Below are 20095 nucleotides of genomic sequence, written 5' to 3'. Positions count from 1 at the left end.
GGTGTTAATTTATTGGCCCAGGAGTAATAATTTAAATGCCAATAACATTTGTTACATTGTTCTTCATGTAAAAAAACGGAGAGAGGTTCAAAGTACAAGTATTTAGGATGTGTGTTGTCAATACCAGCATAATGTACTTAAATGAACACTGTCATTTTGGCTACTGTAGGAACAGAATTTTTTTGGACATGGAAGAATCCTATTCTTTCTTTTTTCTTTTTTTTTTTCCCTTTCCTTTTTTTTTCTTTTTTTTCCACCCCTAGTCAGCCTTTTGTTCTTTGGTACATTTCAACATACCCAGGAGCTGATTTCATGTTGCTTCCATTTATCCCCATCTCAACCATTCAGTAGCTTTTGAGCTTGGTGTTTTCCTGTGACTGCTGTTCCCCTGCCACAGGGTGCACATACACATAAAAGGAAACCATTGTTTGTGACAAAATTAATTCAGTTCTTCCCAGGACTCAAGTAAGTGTGGGGATATCTATACCAAGTTATCCAGGTGTGCCAATGTGAAAACTGTCTTAGAGAAAAGGAAAAGGGACATCCCGTCTGTGCTTTGAACCTTCCCCTCTGAATTGCATTTCAAAGATATTTATTTGCATGTATCTTTGAAATAGGCAAACTTAATCCCTATGCAAGAGTGTAACTGCTTCCACCTATGTTTCATACCTGCAGGCAGATTGGTTTACTTTTAGGTAAGATATGTATGCCCTGGAAGGCACAAACCAGTATAAATGGAAAACTAACTTCATTGTTAACTGTGGAGAGAACAGTGTCTCTACATAATCAGTATCAATCAATCAGTCAATTAATCAATCACTTTTTTTTCCCAGTGCACCCGTCATGCCAACATACCTGAAAGCTTTATGGTCATTAAATTAAATCAAAGAACACACCGTGGAATGGACAAGGCCAAATCAATAAATCTTAAAACCTGATTCAAACTTACCAAGGACTCTGCACAAGTAACAATGAAAGAAATAATGCCTCCAGCCAGAAGGGCGTATGTGAGGGCATAAAACCAAACCAAGATGTAGTTAGAAGACAGAAACATTTAAAGGAACTGGTAATTTTTATAGCATCACCCAGCTAGCAACAGCATCTGCCTGGAGCTCAATGTCTTAAGGGTATTTTCAGACTTCTGAGTGATGTTATAAAGTAGCCATGGTGGCAAGAACTGCTTACAGCTGGCCAGTCAGCTATACACTTCAGATCACATCCTGTCGGGAACATACCTAATTTTAGAGATTTACCTATTTGTGATCTCTCAATTTTATTATGCTAGGGCACCATATTTAAAAAAAAAAAAACAAACAACAAAACAAACAAACAAAAAAACCCCACACATCAGCTGGTATTAAACATTGTGTTACTGGTCTGTTTTCATGGACCAATCCAGCAACTTGATCTCTGCAATGACTCTGTACTGAACTCAGATCCAGCTGAATGTGGTCTGTTAGTTTGGCAGAACATCTCTCCCTCCTTGCTTGAAAAGAGAGCTTTATGAAACCAGAACAGCCTTTATGAAACTACCAAATAATGGGGAGCTTTCTACATTTTGCTCGTAGAAATTTCGCAGTAGCTGTCATAACCTGTGAAAGTTCATTCCTAGAGCAGATAAATGACCACTGACCTAACTACATTCAAAATTAAATACAAACCCCAGTTTTCAACTTAAACTTCCCTCCCTCAATAATTTTTCACAGCAAGTGCTCCTTAGTCTGTGAGTTGAATCAAAAGTATTGCCTAGAGGCAAAGGGTCAGAGGAGATTCCACATATGAAAAGCAGGAGGCCCTCAAAAGGGTGCAACCTCAGTTGCTGAACAGACACCACAAATAGGATGGATAAAAGCCCACATGAGACTCTAGCATGTGAGCAAGCAGAAACTGACAGCTTCCCCTCAGGAATATAGCATAAAGCTTTCAGTTCTGTGGGAGATGTGATCTGAAAGTCTACTTCCTGGGAGCAATCACACCTCAACTGTTGCATGGTGCTGCAGTTGCATAATTTAATAGTTGTCATGTTTCATCCCAAGGCAAGTGTTCTTGGTGGTAGTGTACATATGAAATTTGTAAGTCATTAGGGATAAAAGCATCAGACATTATCCTCATGACTGGCAGAAGGGGTCTGTATTAAAACAAAGAAGATATTTTATATTCTTTTAAACATGGGCAGGTGATTCAGACCCACCTGCCCTTCATATGCTTTGTCCTCCCCATCTCCTTTCTTTTGAAACAGGTTTAAGTCCATCTACTTTTATATTTTCAAACAAAACCCATAAAAGGGCCATAAATATCATGACTCGCTAAAATGAAAGCTGTTTTCTTCTCCTCCCAGGAGACTCCTGCCTGAGAGAGAGACAGAAAGAGTTCACCTCTTTGAAAATTTCCTCCTCTGCTGAAATAAAGCTGGTATCTAAGAGCAGTCTTTAAGGCTTTGTTCTTATCATCTTGACCTGGCTTTTTACTGGCTTCTCTCTGTATTGCTTGTGCAAGTGTGAAGAACGGGGCGAGGGGAAGGAGTTTTGGCTATCACTGGCAGAGCAAGGGTCATGCTTGGAAAAGGATTTCATTGTGGTTTCAGAAAATGTTATAAACTCAGTGCACGGGCAAAAAAGAATGAAGAAACTAATTTTCCTCCTGGATCAGACCAGTGATCCACCCCTTCTGCCTCTGATGTTGGCCAGAACCAGGTGTATCTCAGAAGGTATAAAGAAAGTTTAAGTGGGTAATTATGAAATAACCTGCCCTGAGTAAAATCTACTCCCTGCCTAGCCCAAAGGCCTCCTTCATGTCTCTTCCTTGGTTGGAGTTCAAGTCTATGCCCTGAGGCATGATGGCTTCTCTCCCTTCCAAACCACTTTTCATCCTAGCCTGTCTAATGTAGTTGCCCATGACAGTGTTGTCATGGGATGTATAGGTCTTGTCTATTGAGAGTCTGTGACAGATCATAACCTTTTTGGAAAGAGAGGCAAAGAGGAGAAAAGAAGGCAAGGGAGGAGGGCATAAACTCAGATGAAATATCCATCAGGAAGATGGAAAGAAGAGTGACTGGCTGAGAAACTAATTGCTGCCTGCTGACCTGGGCTGTAGAGATAACTTGCAAGTGAACACTTTTGCTTTTCAGAGATTTCAGCCTGGAGCAGGCTAGGAAAGTCAGGTCTTGGTTGGAACTAGTGGTCAGTGGTTCCCTTTATTTATTTTATATATATATATATATACATATATATATATAAAATTTTATTTTTGTATTTTTTTTTTCAGCTGTAGAAGTATGAGAGTAGACCTAAGAAAACTATTATATTCTGAGGGTGCTTTTTCTTCCACTGAAGTTCACTGCTCATTTCTGAAACTGTACTGGAGTAAGCTGGAACTAAACACTGAACACTGAAGAAAATCTGGTTCTTTTTTGAGTGCCTGAAAAGGATTTAGGAACCAAAGTCAGATATTCATGTCTGAGTCCTCACCACTATCTTATAAACAGAGGTGGCTGCTCATACTCCCCAGTAGAGCAAAGAGTGTATCTGAAGGTGTCACAGAGGTTTCCAGCTTCTGTGGGTGTGTTTGATCATTGCATAGTGTATCAACATTTACGTGACAGAATGGTAGATGTCCCAATGTTAGGGTTAGAATTGTCTGACACATTAAGACTCTTGACTTTTTAGATGTTGGCAACACTATCTCCAGTGATAGCACTTTATGAGAGAAAGTATTAACAAATTTCCAGGGAATGCTTAGTGTGCTTTCTAGATGGATACTTTCCATAGTATGCAGGTTGAATGACAGCTTTCACTTATTTGTCCAGGAATTCAACAGCTCCTAGGGAGAGGGAAAGAAGACGCAGGTCTTGGATCATATCCAAGCCTCAGTAATGATTGATTTCACTCACACAGTATCCACGGTTTCCCATATTCCTTTCCCTCAAAAGTGCTGCAAAGTGACCCTACCTTTTCCAAGTGATGGATGTTGAAATCTCACCCAATATCCTGGATGTCACACTGAAGTGTTCAATGCATCCTGCTGATGTTGGTTCAGCACGGGATTGTTCCTTAAGAAAACTGACTATATGGTTTATACTGGAAACACCTGCAATGAGCAGTTCAGTGGCAGTGGTCAAGGCTCTGTAATCTGCTGTTAGTCACCACTTGCCATTAGGTTACTTTACTGGCCACAAAAGAGAATTGTAGGGGAAATAAGATGTGTCAATGGTTCCATGCTCTTCTGGCTCCTTTATCAATTCAGTAACAGGACAAATAATTCAGAACATAATTTGTATTGTGGAATATTGACTAGCTTGCTACGGGGTAAAGGAGCAGCTGTTTGTAACAGATTAACATTGAGGGGTGCATTTGTAGGAGATAAACTGTGGAGCAAAGAGGATGGTGTCCCTATTTCACATTTTCCCCAAGCATCCACCCACAAGTGGCCTTTCAATACATCCATATCCAAACTTAAAGTAAGGCCATGCAGACTGTCTGTCCACTAGACAGAATTAGTTTAGTCCTGACCCCTGGGTGATTAGTGATTTTCCCATTAATGCCTACAATAGAAACTAACTGCTTGCTAAACAGAAGCTGTTCTTTGTGAGTGCCCTTACTTACAATCGATATTTGGGTCCCTGTGTCAATGAGGAAAGTGGTAAGATAGAGATCATTAACTGCAACCATCATCCCAATACTAGACTCCTCAGTAGTGGGCATAGCAGCAGCTAGTACTGCCACTGAACCAAGCCCACATCCTAGTTTCCTGCATATTCATGCTCTAGGTTAGTGCTGATACATTGGGTTATATCCCTGAGCTCACATCCGTTGCATCCTCTGGCTCCCTAGTCATTATCCTGCCATACAGTGTAACCCCCATCTCCTGATGCAGGTCCTCAAAGGCTACCACAAGAAGTGGGTGACGGAAAGAAGAGGCATTGGCAGCCCATTGAACTGACTTGGAGAGAGTCTCTAAACACATTTTCCATCATGTCCTACACTCAGCACTAACTGAGGGAGTTTCCCAGTTTCCCCTTTTTGCTTTTGTCATGTGCATGGAGACAGGTTAACTCTTTTCTATTACATTTACTTCAGCTGAGCTTCTCCCCTGGTTGTTATCCTGTGGCATGTGTAGTGGTAAATCTGCTATCGTATGTTGAAGGACCTTTTAGAAAGTAATATCATTTAAGCCTGTCTTAATGGCTAAAGCTAAAGATTTCAACACCCCCTCAGCTCTTTTTATTATAGGCTGGAAGTGTACAGGCTCACAAATCATGTCCCAGGGGTGCAGGTCTGTGGGAGAAGGTTGTCCAGCACCCAGGACAATGGTTGCTGATCCTTCTAATTCAGCTAAAATCACAGTTTTCAGCAGTGCAGTTTGCAGGCTGGCTGCCAAGGCACAGGGACACACATTTTCCCCCCCATGGTCAGTGGGATGCATCCTGACTCCCCAGTGCAAAGTGCAAATCCATAAGGGACTGGTAATGTTTGGCCCCGTCGTATCCAGCAGTTTTCCTGGACTTAATGTTCACCATGGAGCTTTACTTGAAGCAGGGTGGGGCTGATTTGTTCTAGCTGTCCAGCTCTGTGCTAGCCAGTCCACAGGTTTCTCCCCTCTAGGGCAGTAAACCCGCGAGTAGTTGTGGAAGAAGGTGCTCTTTTGTTCATTCAGTCTTGATTATGTGTGCTAAGAGGGCAGGGGCAGGGAATCATACTCACTGCCACCTGGTCCCAAGGGGAGGTTTTACAGGTCTGCTTCTTTCCAGATAGCCCCGTCCCAATCAGCATCATACATGAACTTTAACTGGGTCAACTGTAATAGCTTCCAACAACTTCTTCCTGCACCATTCAGCTTCAGCAGTGTCTATGAATGAAGTTTTGACTCAAGCAGTCTGTTTTGCACTTCTAACACTTTACTTCCCAAGTATTCTTTCCATTTTCCTCTTCCTCATTTTTCTTTTTCAACCACACATTTTCCCCTTTCAACTCATCAATCACATCTATTGCTGCCCTGCAACAACTGCCTACGAGCCAGCATGTAGCATCTTTCCCTTTTCCCTTCTTTAACTCAGAGGAAGCCCTCCATCTGGCACACTCCTGCCTAATATTACCAGCTTCCATGCAGTGGCTCTTGACCCAGGACAAATCCCACTTGGGATTTTGCCATCCTTTTTCCTCAATTTTTCTCCCAGTTGTTTCCACTCAGTGCCTTAGCATGAACTGGGCTAGCCAAAATCTGAGCAGGAGTTGAATGAACAGTCACAGAAAGGCCAGGGTCTCAAACAAAAAAACCAAATCAAAACAAAAAATAGATTAGAAAGCAAAGCTTATTAGTAAGATAATGTAAACCAATATATAATTTCTCATATAAGCTCTTTTCTCCTTCACAACAAAAATGAATCACAATTATCAAACAGTATCATAGTGTGAAGAAGGGAAAACACATCTGTGTCTTTGACAGCACCTCCTTTGCTAACTCCCATAGATCATCTTAGTAAACCATTCTTTTGATCTACATGCATCCTTGTTAACACTGGGGAGCAACACCTTTTTCCCATAGGCTCGCTGGAAACCCAGTTTGGATATCACTTTCCAGCAGCAGATCTTTGTTAGAACGTTGGCATCTGCTGTCTCAGGTGACCGATGTCTCAGGCCTTCTCAGTCCTGGCTAGCAGAGTTGCCTCACCACCACTGGCTACAAGGTAACGCTAGAAAGCCAGGAGTTTAGTGCTAGATAATTTTTACACCAGATTTTCTCTAGTTAGCAGATACTTGGGCAAGGCTTTTGCTCAAACAATCTAATAGGGAATCTGTAACACGGCAGAGCTGTTACTCCTTTAAGCTGCCATTTACAAGTTCAGACAACTAAGTGTTTTCTTCTAATCCCTTAACATACTGCTACTGCCTGGTATGGATGGGGTGATAAGAATAATTCACTGAACTGTTCTTACATGTGTGTCCATAGCTTGGTCTGATGACAGTCGCACACTGCAAAGTAACCCCTCATCTCCTCATATCTCTCTTCTGTTCACAATTAAGTCCCCCTTATAATTCAATTTTTTGCAATGTTGGTAACAGTATAGCTATTGCAAGTGTATAGAAATTGTAAATAAGTTGCCTATTATTTTTCCTGAACACCTTTCTTCTTGTCTCTCCTTCAGTTATTAATGTCTTGGAGAGGAGATCATCCTTGCTTAGTGACTGAAAATTCCTTAGCTCTTAGGGGGAGCTTACATTAAGTAAATTAAAAAAAGCTAGATTACATTTTCACACACAAAGAAAAGAAAAAGAAAAGAAAAAATTAAAAATAAAAGGAGTCATGTTCTAACCTGATTTGGTGTAATTATACTCTAAATAGGCCATAAACAGTCAAAGGGAAAATAACCCACAGTATTCACACCACTGAGAGACTGCTTAGTGGTGGTAATCACTGCTGTTCAAAATATTTTCCAAGTGTTCCCAGAACTGCATTGGCAGCAGAATGTGGCCTAATCCAAGGGCTATAATGCTACTGCTAAGGAGAAATTATTTGTCTCTTACAAATTTTCAGTGAAATAGTCTCTATTTTGCAAAAAAACCCCATACTATTCAAAAGCACTAGAAATGGCAGAGACAATACAAAATATTTCAAATGAGTCAGTCCTGTGTTTTAAAAAATGTAGTCATACTAAGGAAAAAGTACAAATGTTGAGTTTTAAAAATAGGCATTTTGTATCTGAAGATGCCAAATAATTTGTTCAGTGTTGGTTGCCAGAGTTAATAGGAAACATAGCCTCCACTTTATTAATAAGAAAAAAGGAGAGAAATTTGTTTGCCTTCAGCTCATTTCTTCCCTTTTCCCCAAGAACTGTTATACTTTCTTGCCACACAGCATTTTAAACTGGTGCATTAATTTACCTTTAAGACCACTCATCTTCTTCCCAGAGAACATGGGCACCTCTGCCTGTTGTAACACTACAGAAGAGCTCTGCCTGAGATCCCTTTCTGACCCTGATGCAGGGAGACACTGCGCTTTTCCTGCCCTTCATGGAGAGGGTATTTTTCATCTGATATCCTTGCTCAAGACTTCCAAATATTTTCTCTTTATGACCTTTTCAGCATCCTTTTGGGCTTAGTAATAACTAAGGATATAGGTATTTACTGTTGCTCCAAAAGTACTGAGAGGTCTACACTAGCACCAGAACCTCATTGCAGTATGTATTGCACACCACGCAGTTCAAGATGTTCTCACACTAAAACACTTACAAATTAAATGAACAAAACAGACATAGGCTGAGAGAGAGATTGCATCTGTCAGTGTATCTGAGACCCAAAAAACTGAGCCCAGTGTTGTACATGAACACTGCAGCAGAGGAAGTCTGTGTAAAATTTCAAAATATTTGTTTCACCAACAAAGTCGTTCTCCCTGAGCCATCACTCAGTTCTGTGTGGCACAATTAAATACTTATGGCCTCCAGAGAGCACAAGCACTACTCTCTAAACTGGTGATTTAGCTGTTCACCTGAGAGGAGCTGACATACGGTTCAGGCCTTTTTCCTCAGAATATGCAATGTGAAAGAGTTAAGCATTCACCAGTGAAGGTCTTTCCCCTCCCCTTCCTGCTAATCTATGAAGTTGTGCTTCATCTTCCTGGTTGAACGAATACTTAAATAATCAACTTAAAAGGATATAGTGGAGATGGGACTCTCACTCCAGAATAACCAACAGCACAGGGAAAGAGCCTCCTCCTTCCACGGATATGGATTTTGGTTCTCCCAGTGAGTTCAAGTGCTATTTCCCATCCTCTGAGATAGCCAGGACATTGAGCTACTGCACTGAAAGGAGCCACTCTCTGCTTTTTGTCACCTGTTGCTTAGGGGCTATGCCTTGCCTGTGGATAAGGGTTGGTGTAAGAACCGAAGGTAAAGTTTAGTCTGGGCTAGAAAGACATGCTCCATTGTAGTTTCAAGTTTATGACTAATCCAGTATAACTGCAGACTGCTTCCACAAATGTTGGTCCCATCTCCTTCACATTGCCTTCCCCAGCCTCCAGGCAGCACACTGACATTGCATTGCTCACGTCAGATCTAGCAATGACCTGACTATGGGGCCTTTCAATCAACTTGTTGATTTGACAGAAAATTAATAATTTTTTAGAGGTGGGGACATGGTGTTAATGACCACCCTGTAGCCACTCAAATTGCTATCTTCAAGATAAAACAAAAAGCAGGACTCCATTTCAGTGGGAATCCTCAACTATACCAGGGTAAAACTCCACTTTAAGACTGGAGCAGCCCCAGTCCTTGGTGTTTATTTATTTCCTTAAGACATTCCCCATTCACTGTGGTGGTGTTAGGACAGTTACATAAGGAAGCCAGGTACCTAACAGAGATCCGCAGATCAGTAGGCAGGCAAGACCATAAAAGCCAGATATGCTGCACTGAATTTTACAGTGCTTATATAATCTTTTGGATCTGGGTCACACTGTGATGGTGCAGGTGGTTTCTAATATAAATTCAGGCCATCACATGGATGGGGTGTACATTCTTGGCAACAAATGGCAGTTTTATCTATGTTTTTCTGTTTGAGAAACGATTCATAAACAATCAGATTGGTTCTGGCTCTGTGTGGCAGATTGCACTCAAGCATGCTGCAGCCTTCTAGCCAAAAGCTGGGCTAAATCACCCATTGAAAGTACAAGCCTTCTTTAGCATTTACCACTTCCTTAGCATTTAACAGCAAAACTCAGCAAAGCACCAGCTTTTATTTTTGCTTTGTCCTACTCACTCTCCCAAGGCTCAAAAGATTGCAAATGCCTCTTAAGTATCAATGCTTCAAATCCAATGCATACTGGCTATTATTCCTTCCAGCCGTGAGCACAGCAGTCAAGGAGATGCGATCGGATCTGCAGTCAAGGAGATGGGATGAATGCTCCCCATCTAGATAATTTAAAACCTTTGTTTAGTATTAATTCTGTCACTTTTTAACCTGACTTTTATTTTGGAAAGCTGTTGGTCCAACAACACAGGGAAATGCAACGCTCCATGCTTCTGCTGGACTTGTGCGTAATGAGAGATCATCTTGTAACCGGTGCTTGCTGGAATGGGAGGGCCATCATGATTTCAGGTGAGATTAGCCAATTGGCAGAACCTGACCTGAGGGAAAAGTCTTGCCAAATTTACACAGGCAGTGACAGGATTAGAAAGATATTGCATGTGACACATTACAGTGGACACACAGTGTCTTCCTTTCCTTTATTCTAAATGAACACTCTAAAACCCATGTTCCTTGCATGAAGGAACAGAATAAAATACTGCTCAGTTTAAATCTATTCCTGCTTGTGAATGTAAATTAAATCTGTTCTCCTTGATATTTCTTTTGTTCTGCTGCTTTTATCTTTGTGGAAATTTTCCTTGGTGACTCCTCTGTCATCAGTCTGGCCCCTGACTGGTGAAAATCATGACCCCTTCTAACGTCAGAAGCTCTATGAACACATCCTCAGTATCTTCCTATCTTAGCTGAGGGCAACATGGAGTTACACAACCCCATCCAGAGTGCACTGGTACATTGTCTTTCTCTGCCCTCTCCTGCGAAATTATTTTGAGGAAAGCTATGGATCTGGGCCAGAAAAAATATATTAATAACATCCACTATTTAAGCCTCTCACTCAGGTTCCTTCCTTGCAGCAGGAACTGACACACCATCAAAGGTGACAGCACTATGCCAGTTTATTTCACTAGAAGACCTGGCCTTTTCTTTCCTCTCATCTCCTGAGCTCGGCTGCTCCCATTATATGAACCCTGGCTCACTCCTGTCCTTAATAAAATCTCCATGCTCCATATGCTCCCTCAGCCTCACTTTGATTAGTGCTCCCAGAGTCTTCCTCCCTGCTGACGTCAGGTGGGTGCAGAGCTCTGTAATTCCCCAGCAACCTTTCAAACACTGGCTTTTAATCAGGCGCTCTGTTTTACCAGCCCTTCCTTCACTCACAGAGTGGCTTTGAAGCGAGGCCACTGATGGTGGTGGGGTTCCTTCTCTGCTGCCTCTTTTTGTTGTTTACATACAGGATTCTAGGACAGAATTTCATAGCTTTTCAGATGCTCTGGTTTTGGGGATTTGTTTCATGTTGGGGGTGGGGCTGGTTTTGGGTTTGTTTTTGTTCGGGTTTTTTTGGTTGGTTGGTTGGGGTTTTTTACTGTGTTGTGCTCCTAATTTCCTTCAGGATTTCTTCTTCCTCTCCTGGGAAATTTGTCTCTATTTCTGGCATCTGTCCTTCCTAACCCTTCCCACTTTTTTTTTCCCCTTCCAAAGACAGAGGAAAAGAATCCATTTAAAATTTTTCTGTAGTAACGTCTATCTCATCTGTCAATAAATTACCCTTTGCCATCCCTAGAAGACCCCTTTGTCTCCCTTCACTGACCTTATTCTGTACCTTGCCTGTTTTTTTTTAAGGAAGGATGCAATATCCCTGGGCTGTCATTCCATGAAGAACAGCTGTCATTCCTCCCATAGTGTATGCTTATGCATTTGAGGAGGGAGGGGAAAAGGAGGGGAGAATTAGGGGAAGACAGGGAGCTGCCATCGGGAAACATGATGGTCCTATTCACAGTGGTAAATATTTTTTCATTCATAATATTCAGCTGCAGTTCTGTCTTTTTCTTCTAGTGATTTTCATTTTCTGATTAACAGAAATCTAACACTCATATATCTGAAATACAGCTATAATGATATTTAATAAACATTTTAATAGTAATTATGTATGCATTTTATAAATTTCTAATTTCTTCACAGTTTGCAACTGTGAAAACTATCTCACTGTCAGAACTGTGGTCTGATACGATAGAGTAGGATTCAGGAAGTATATCTGTGGTTAAAAAAATCATATCACTTTTCTGCATATTTTCAGTGTTACAAACAGAAATGTTCACTTGAGAGGGTTAAAGAGCGTGCTGTAATCCTGCATGTAACTAGGTAGCTGTGCAGACCTGCTTGAGGAAGAGAGACCCATGAATCCAACAATTCCTGCCCTGTCCTTCCTCCTCCTTGTGCTGTCTGAAGTACAGCAGACTCTCCCTGTGTATCTCATGGTCCAAGGCCTGCTTCGTGCCGGTCACAGATAGCACAGGTACAAGTTGCCTTCTTCCCACCCCTGCTCCCCCCCACAATGTAACCATAAACTAGCACAATTTGGAAAACAAAATTCTGGTGCTGATCAGATTTTACCAATATATTTAAAGAAGAAAAAGAATTGAAATAAATCAATAGAAGATGCCTACACCTCTGTAGCGTCTGGTAGTTACACTTCTTGATATATTTATTCTCACAATATGGACATGAAATAAGGAAATGCAGTTATTATCTATTAAGCAGGTGCACATTAGAGACCCGCAGAAGTAATCTCAAGGTTCAAGACATAGCATGTACTGGAAGCCTTATTCTCCAAGTATCTGAGTCAAAAACCTAGTCGAACACACCATGACTCTTGTCTGATCCACTCTTGGGGTTTCCTTTGTTTGGAAACCAGTGTCAGGCATCATGTGTATATCACAGGACAAATCCAGGCAGAGACAAACCCAGGGCATCCCCCTGGACTTGCGAGCTTGGAGGTGTTCCAAGGCCCCAGGTTAGCAAATACGAGTGACAGACTTGAAGAGCTCATGCCAAATCAAAAAGGATGCCTAGGAATAACATATGTATCAAACTCAGTATTTCTTTGTCCTGTGCTAGAACACCAGCAAAACATCTTTTCTCTTTAAAGCACTTGATAGTTGTAGAAATATGGAATTAAGCTTAACAGAAATTTACTAAAATGATGAATTTGCTGTACTAAGTTAGCTGAATGGGTTACTTTTACAACAATGTGCTTTGTGTAACTGTCAGTCCAAGCATCCTGCAGGCTGTGATAACATCAAGTCTTCTAAGACCTGTGCCAACAGACAACATTCATGTTGAATCTGGACCCACCTGGGCAATCTACCAGCAGGAGACAGGAGACAGGAGAAGGAGACAAAGGACTAGAGTCGAAAAGACCCTCACAGGAGACTCTGGAGCATGCATAATTAAAAAGCAAATATTATAACTAGTTCCAGGAAATAAAATGACGATGCAAAATAATTCCAGAAACTCATTTGCATAAAACTCAATATGCATGGCATTTTTTGTGTATATTAGTTGGGGTGTTTTGCTAACTCCTTGGAGCACTATGGTGGAATCAATTCTCAGTGCTGCCCTGGCACCGCCATCAATAAAGAATACCTGCATAAGAGTGACTTGTTTGCTGCTGAGTTCTATTTCTTTGTTTCACACTATACTACTTATTTTACAACTGATGTCCACTCTGGCCCTTACTTTCTCATCTCACATCTCTGACTCACAGCTCCTGTTGGATTTAGCTGCCCTAACTGAAAAGTTAACACATCTGCACAGCCAGAAGTAATAAATTCTTTAGTCACCACAGCAAAATACATTGATATGATCTTGAATTTAATCACTCATTTCTGCAGTGCTCAGCTCAAGATATCAGAGTAAACGGGTATCAGTTGAAATCAGATTTTTTTAGTGCATCAGGCTAAGAGCTGAAATACTAAGCAGCCATTCATTCAGCCACCTCTTATTTGGGTTAACTACCTCCAGCATCTTAGTAATGCAGGCAGCTGAAAATGGTAATATTTCAAACTTCTCCAGGGTGAATCACTAGGGTTTGGGAACCAGTGTGTGCCTTTAATTCCCTGGAGCATAGGTGCTGGAAACAATCTCCTGCCTTCAGGAACTAAGGCTCTGCCTGCATATGGAAATGGGGTTTTCAAATGTGTCCTCTTAACTGGTAACACCAACCCTGCTCCAGCACCAGGAACAATACTGGGAGTCTACTGAAGAATGGCTCCTGGCTACTGCCATCTTCAGGACTGCCCCAAGTAATTATTCAGGTCTTTTGTAAAAAGACACCTGTGGCAACTGGCAGAATACCTGCACAAACATTACCAGCCTTGAGGCTGAGAAACTGTTAAACAGCCTTAGTAATAGAATATTAAAACCTTGATGATGAGTGAGTGTGGGTGGAATAATTGTCTGCTCAGAAAGAGGCACCTTTTTCTCATTCTATTCCTGTAGTCGAATCCTTATCTCCTGGATAAATAAAACAAACCTCCCCAGTTATTATTGTTCTTGTTCACCTTTTGACTCTTGATTAGATTTACCACAGATACATCCCTTTGGCAATGAAAGTGGAATCAACACTTTTTTTTTTTTTTCACTCCAGTGGAATTTTTCAACCCTGCTCCACCTCAGACTATCAAGCACATAGTTTTCTGAATGGCTGTTAACTACCCGTCCTTCTAGCTCTTCTCTTGTTCAGCTCTTCTACCCCTTTCCAAGTGATCACTCTCATCAACGGACTGTTCTGTATCACTTTGAATCTTTATCTTATTTTTAATCCTTAGCATTTTGAACCAAACCTGATACCTGTCTGAAGAAACTCATGGTGATAGCTGCCTCACTTGGGCTGTTTCTCCTTTTGATGTTTTCCAGTGTTTTCCCAGAAGAGGCCCCAGGATTATTGCAAACCAGTCCCAGGAAGAAATGCTGCTCAATTAGGCGAAAAGAAACTAGAAGGAAAAAAGGAGTAGAGCCAGCAAATTGCTTGAGATAACAATCTCCCCCCACTCGTGTGTCTCTGTAACTAAGAGGATTAGCTGAACTTTCTGTGTCACACCAAAACTGACAATAAGCAACAGTGACTTCCCCCTGCTGGCACTTGTACCTTCACATGTTTCATTTTCTTGCCCATGCTACTGTCTTGCCCCTTGCTGATTGTATGACAAACTTGGGGATGAACATGACGGCTCTTTCCTTTAAGATTTATGAGTCAAAGACAAACAAAAACCAACGCTAGTTATTACATGCTCTGTTTCCTCCTAACAGGAACTCACTTTTAACAGCATAAACTAACCAAGGAAACATGGAAATATAGTCTACCTGGTCTCACCTGATCTATCTGCTGTTTGCCAGAGACATAAACAGCAACCTCAGGTCTGATACCATGGGAGCCGTCATAAAGACGTCCCTTGGGAGCAGGGACAAATCTTAAAAAGCAGAAGTCCCATCAAAATTCAAAGTGACTAAGGCTTCATGTAGATGCAGCACTGCCAGCAAGGAGATGGCTGTTTATTTCAGGTGAAGATTTATCATTGTGTGGTAAGAGGACTACACAGGATCCTTTTGCAGTGAAGGAAAACTCACTTTGGTAAAAGGATTGTCACTAATTATGGCATCAGCCTCATGTTCTTCTGACAATGGTGTACACATGATGAAAAGAATGTTTGTGGCTCAAGATGATAAAATACCAAACAATTCCAGTTGCTATAGTAAGCCAGTCCTTTTTTGTTGAGATGTGTAGAACATCACTTTAAACCAGGTGAGTAACACCTTTCCATGAGCCTGCCACAGAACTCTGGTGAAGCAAGAAAGCTTCCTCTAAAAATAAAATAAAGGAGAATTACCCAATCAAAACATGCTCCCTCTTCTTCTCAATCCCAAGTTTTCAAACAAGACCGCTGCACGAGGTAGTGCAATGAAAAAGGTGAATGTCCCTGGTATCTGAAGGGCCGCACACAGGCACACTGATCAAGTAAGTAACCATGCCACAGTAAGAAAGTGGAAAGTAAGAGCAGATATGAGAAGCAGAAATATTTTCACATTAATATAAAGTACCTACCAACACTTAAAAAAGGAATGTAGTGATAAAACAAACTGGGAGGTAGGACTCAGGTGATTGCCACCAGGGTAGAGTTTGAGGGAAAATGCTGGCACAGCAAAACCTGCAAGAAGTATTGGGCTGGGTCACAAAATTCATGGGACTTGCCAGTTTTTCTAAGGCTTTTTACTGAACTAGGCATATGTGCTGCATACCCTCCCAATTGCTACACAAATCCCTGAACCTAAATTAAATCACTGTGGCATTTCTGCAAAGTAGTGGCTTGGGGGTCCCTGTACAGCTTTATTCACCATCAAAGGATATGATGTTCTGGGGCAGAAATATCTCCAGAGAGATTCAGACTTTTACTCCAAAAATTTGTTCGGACTGAAGCACTGTATAAAATGCCCAGTGTATTGCCAGGGGGTAAGACTGCCTTGTCACTCTACAGCAACCTCTGTCTCATCTATATGGAGCAGCAGTTTTAGTTCAAAGGAATCTAGGTCCATTCTCTTTCCCCATTTACATGAAATGGGACTAGAGAGGAGGGTGGCAGCCTTTTAACAGTGCCCCACAGCACCACAAGAGTTCAGCCTAGAGAGTGAAGGACACCGTGTCCAATTGAAATTACAGAGGAATTTGGAGTTGGCAGAATGTAATTACACAATTGGAATTTAAACTGTGAAATTAAAAGGAAATATTCAAGGATGAAGGGGCAGAGAGAATCCCTAATCTCCAGCTAGGCTAGGCTGTGTGCCAGAAAAGTCCCTTTCTGAAGAGGGAATAAGCAAAGAGCCTGTCCTAGAAGAAAAGGAGGTAAAGAATAAAGACAATGCTTTCAAAAGCACCCTAACTCCAGCTGTGTGTTTGTTTCATAGGCTATGTCTATTCTACAGAAAACCTTGTGGTTGCTAAAAGGTGTCAGATGTGTCCCTCTTGGCCCCCTCTTCACCGAGGTCAAAAACAATTTGGTTCCTCATGTAAGCAGCACCAAAGCATTCCCAAGGTCTACAGCAGAAAGTGTGCTGCACATCTCGTCAAAAAAAGTTCAGCCTTCTTTTCATACACGTGCAAAACAGTTTGTCCTTCTATATGGGGCCTGCCAGACTGCAGCCACTCTCACTGTAACAGCTGAACATTTCCCAAGTCTCAGTTAATAATCCTCAGCACAAAAATATGTAGTTGTAAGGGTGTCCTTCGGAGGCAGAGAAAACCGCTGAAAACAGATCTGTGGCAGTTTTGAGTGGCTACTTGCATCAGGCTACTGTAAATCTTACTCACCAAGAGATCTGAATCAAGTTGTAGGACCCCATTGTTGTTCTCTTTGGAGTAGAGAGACAGGTAAAGATGGAGCGAGCCTTGTGGGTCTCTGTGAGAAGAATGACAATAAGCTGAACAGGGTCTTTCAATAAGGACACAAAAGAGAATCCGGGACTCCTCTTCTTGGGCTGCCCAACCACACATGCAACTGAAGACAAGTTACTTAATTTCTCTGCCTTCGTTTACTATTGCTAAAAAACATAGTGATAATTTCCTGGATCTCCTAAGCTGGTGATTTTAAAGGCATAATTGACTAAAACTGGAAGGCACTCAGGCACTGCATTGATAACCATTGAAATGCATACCAAAAACTGAGCTAGAAAAGTGTAGCCAAAGCAGCAGAGTGAGAAATAGATTGAAAAACCCACCTGAAAAGTTAAGTGTCCTCTTAGTGGTTACCTCTCCCCTTCCTGAGTATGTGTAAAGGTTCTGAATTACACTTTTTTTTTTTTTTTAATATGAAAAGGAAAACCATGTTCCTTTTAATTTGTGCTCCATTTCTTACCTCACAAAAAGCAGTTAGATGCTCGTAGGAGGGACAGAGTATCGTGAGACTCTCCTGCTGCAGTTTCATTAGCGGGGAGATGCAAAGGATCAGCAACAACTCTCAGAAATAAAGAGATTTGGGGTTACCCCTCCTCCAATTCAGAGACAACAAGAGGGACAGAAACAGCTAGAAAGCAATGGGGTAAAAGCAACTGGAGAAGTGCGTAGGGAAAATAACAGCCTATATATGCAAGCGGAAGGCTCCATTCCTCTTCTGGTGCTTGTAATCAGCACTCACAAGGTGCAGAGGAAGGAGATCTAAAGAGGAGGCAGAGCCTAATACTCTTTCCTTCTGGAAAGAGAAGGTACTGATAGGTCCCAAGCCTCAAGGACTAGTCTCCTCCATGCTCTGGAGCTGGAGGAGGGTGGGGAGCAACATTGGAGAGAAAGGAAAAGTAGCTTTGAGGTTAAGTACTGAAGTGTACTTCCTCAGAGCACCAAGGTGCAGGTCCGAGTGTTACCATAAAAGTCGATGCTTGAAAGACCGCTCTAACACAGGTATTCTTTACTGCAGAGCTGGATGCATGAGAGATAATTCTCAGTCATGCATGCTGTTAAGTGACAACAGGCAAGGCTTATATCATCCGCCTAGATGCATATGAATCAGATTTCCTGGAACTCATTGTAATATTTGCATTCTTAGGTGGGGGGTCTTCCGGGAGGAGTTGGTCTGAGGTGTTTTTCGTTAATCCCTTCTCCAACGCATGCATAATGTTGGGCAGCAAGTCTAGTTGGTCTCAGCCAATTTCCAACTGCAAGGCCCCTAGTTCCTTGAGTTTGTTACCTGTTTGCATGGAAAAGGCCTGGAGACTGCTCAGGTAAATGCCAATCAACATGACCATAAAAGGGATGATGGAATGTTGCTTATTGTTTAAGCTATCCACTCATGTTTCTGCTGTGACTGCTGGAGAAACTATGCGTGGTCTTTATATTGCTTTCCATCACTTCTCCTCCTCAATCAAGGAGCTACTAATCCTATTTTTCCCCATTCTTTGCCTGCCATCTCTCCAAATTGCAAGCTTTTTGAGACATTGACTGTCTTTTGCTGTTCATATCTGTAGGATGTTAAAAAAAAGAGACAGTAACCTCTGTAACTATTACAGAGACTGTAACAGGGAGACTGCCAGTCTCTCTGTAAGGGTGTGTATTGCACATGAAAAATGGTAAACAAGACAGAGATACAAAGGTAAGTTTAATTAAAGGTGAGACAATCTGAGCAGTCAGAAAGTGAAAGGAATGGGGAGGTTTTGGAAAGGTATTCACGAAGGAAGTAAAAGGCAAAGAATGACTGTTTTGAGGCAGAAGCCTTTGTTGCAGTACCTGGAGAACAAAAGAGCAAAGCTGAAGCAAACATTACTCTAAAAACAGGGCCTCCTTGAGGAGAGAAATCTGATGGGAAGAAAATATGATAGAGGGAATGGACATGGTGTGAGAAAAGCAGCATCTGGGATTCACATCTGAGTGGCACAGTGGAATTGGAGCAGAGCAGATAAATTTGCTCTTAATTTCTCTACATACAAGAGCTGTGTGGGTAAAAGGAGAATTTCCTTCCCAATGTGCTTTTTGCTTAAATACTGCAATTTGTGTTTCTTTTCTCCCTTGCCTCCCTACCTTAAAAAAAATTAAAAATCTCTGAAACACTACTGAATTAATAATTCTAGTGGCAGATAGAAAATTCAGAAGGTAATATAGCCATCATAGAAAATTTGGGGTTACAGACACAAATAGAGCAGGTCAAGGAGGTGTAGGAATTAGGAAGTACCTGGATGAAAATCAAAATGACACAAATAGACCATGGAGCTTTAAAAGATCCTAAAATGCTATTTCATCCCTTTAGAAGTGTGTTGATTTTGAACACTGTGTTGTTTTTTACTGCCAGAAAGTATTTTTAAAGCAAAATCCCCGTGAAAGGTGATTCTATAAGGCTGACAAGTCCAGTCAGAGAACAGAAACACGGGACTCCTGCAAGGCACAGGCTGCTTTGGTCTGTTTCAGCAGAGGATGTAAGCACGTTCTTAACCACCAGTGTGAGCCCTGTCTTGCTGAATGCAGCCAAACAACTCAGTTTCCCACTTAAGTCTTTTTGTGAAATAAATCTAGAGAGCTCAGCTTCTCATAAGACTACGCTTCACATCATCTTTGCGTCCAATTATCCCAAATTTCAAGTATTTCCAGGAAGTGGCTCACAAGTAGGACGCTAGTCAGGCGCTATGTGGCAAGGAACATCAAATAATAAGTTTGTAGAAATCACAAGCTGTTTGCAGATGACTCACAACTGAAAGAGAGGTAAAATTTATCTGATAAATTATTCATCACTAATGATTTGGCCAGCTTTCCTGAGTATATAGCCACAGGGATGTATGACACCTTGGGGAAGGCATCAGATAGAGATGCATTCAAAGTAAACTAGAGGCAGGCATAGGTGCAGAGAATGTTTAAAAAGAAAGGGAGAGCAGCTCTATGGCCAAAATAATGAAGTTTTCTCTAAAGCTGGTCAATTAGAAAACACAGGGCAGGTTAGTAACTAACAGAAAAAAAATAGTATCTATTTGTTTTCAGACAGCTCTCCTCTGGCAGC

The sequence above is a fragment of the Apus apus genome, chromosome 1 (genome assembly GCF_020740795.1).
Source record: "Apus apus isolate bApuApu2 chromosome 1, bApuApu2.pri.cur, whole genome shotgun sequence".
Lineage (NCBI taxonomy): Eukaryota > Metazoa > Chordata > Aves > Apodiformes > Apodidae > Apus > Apus apus.
This window is presented reverse-complemented; position numbering follows the sequence as displayed.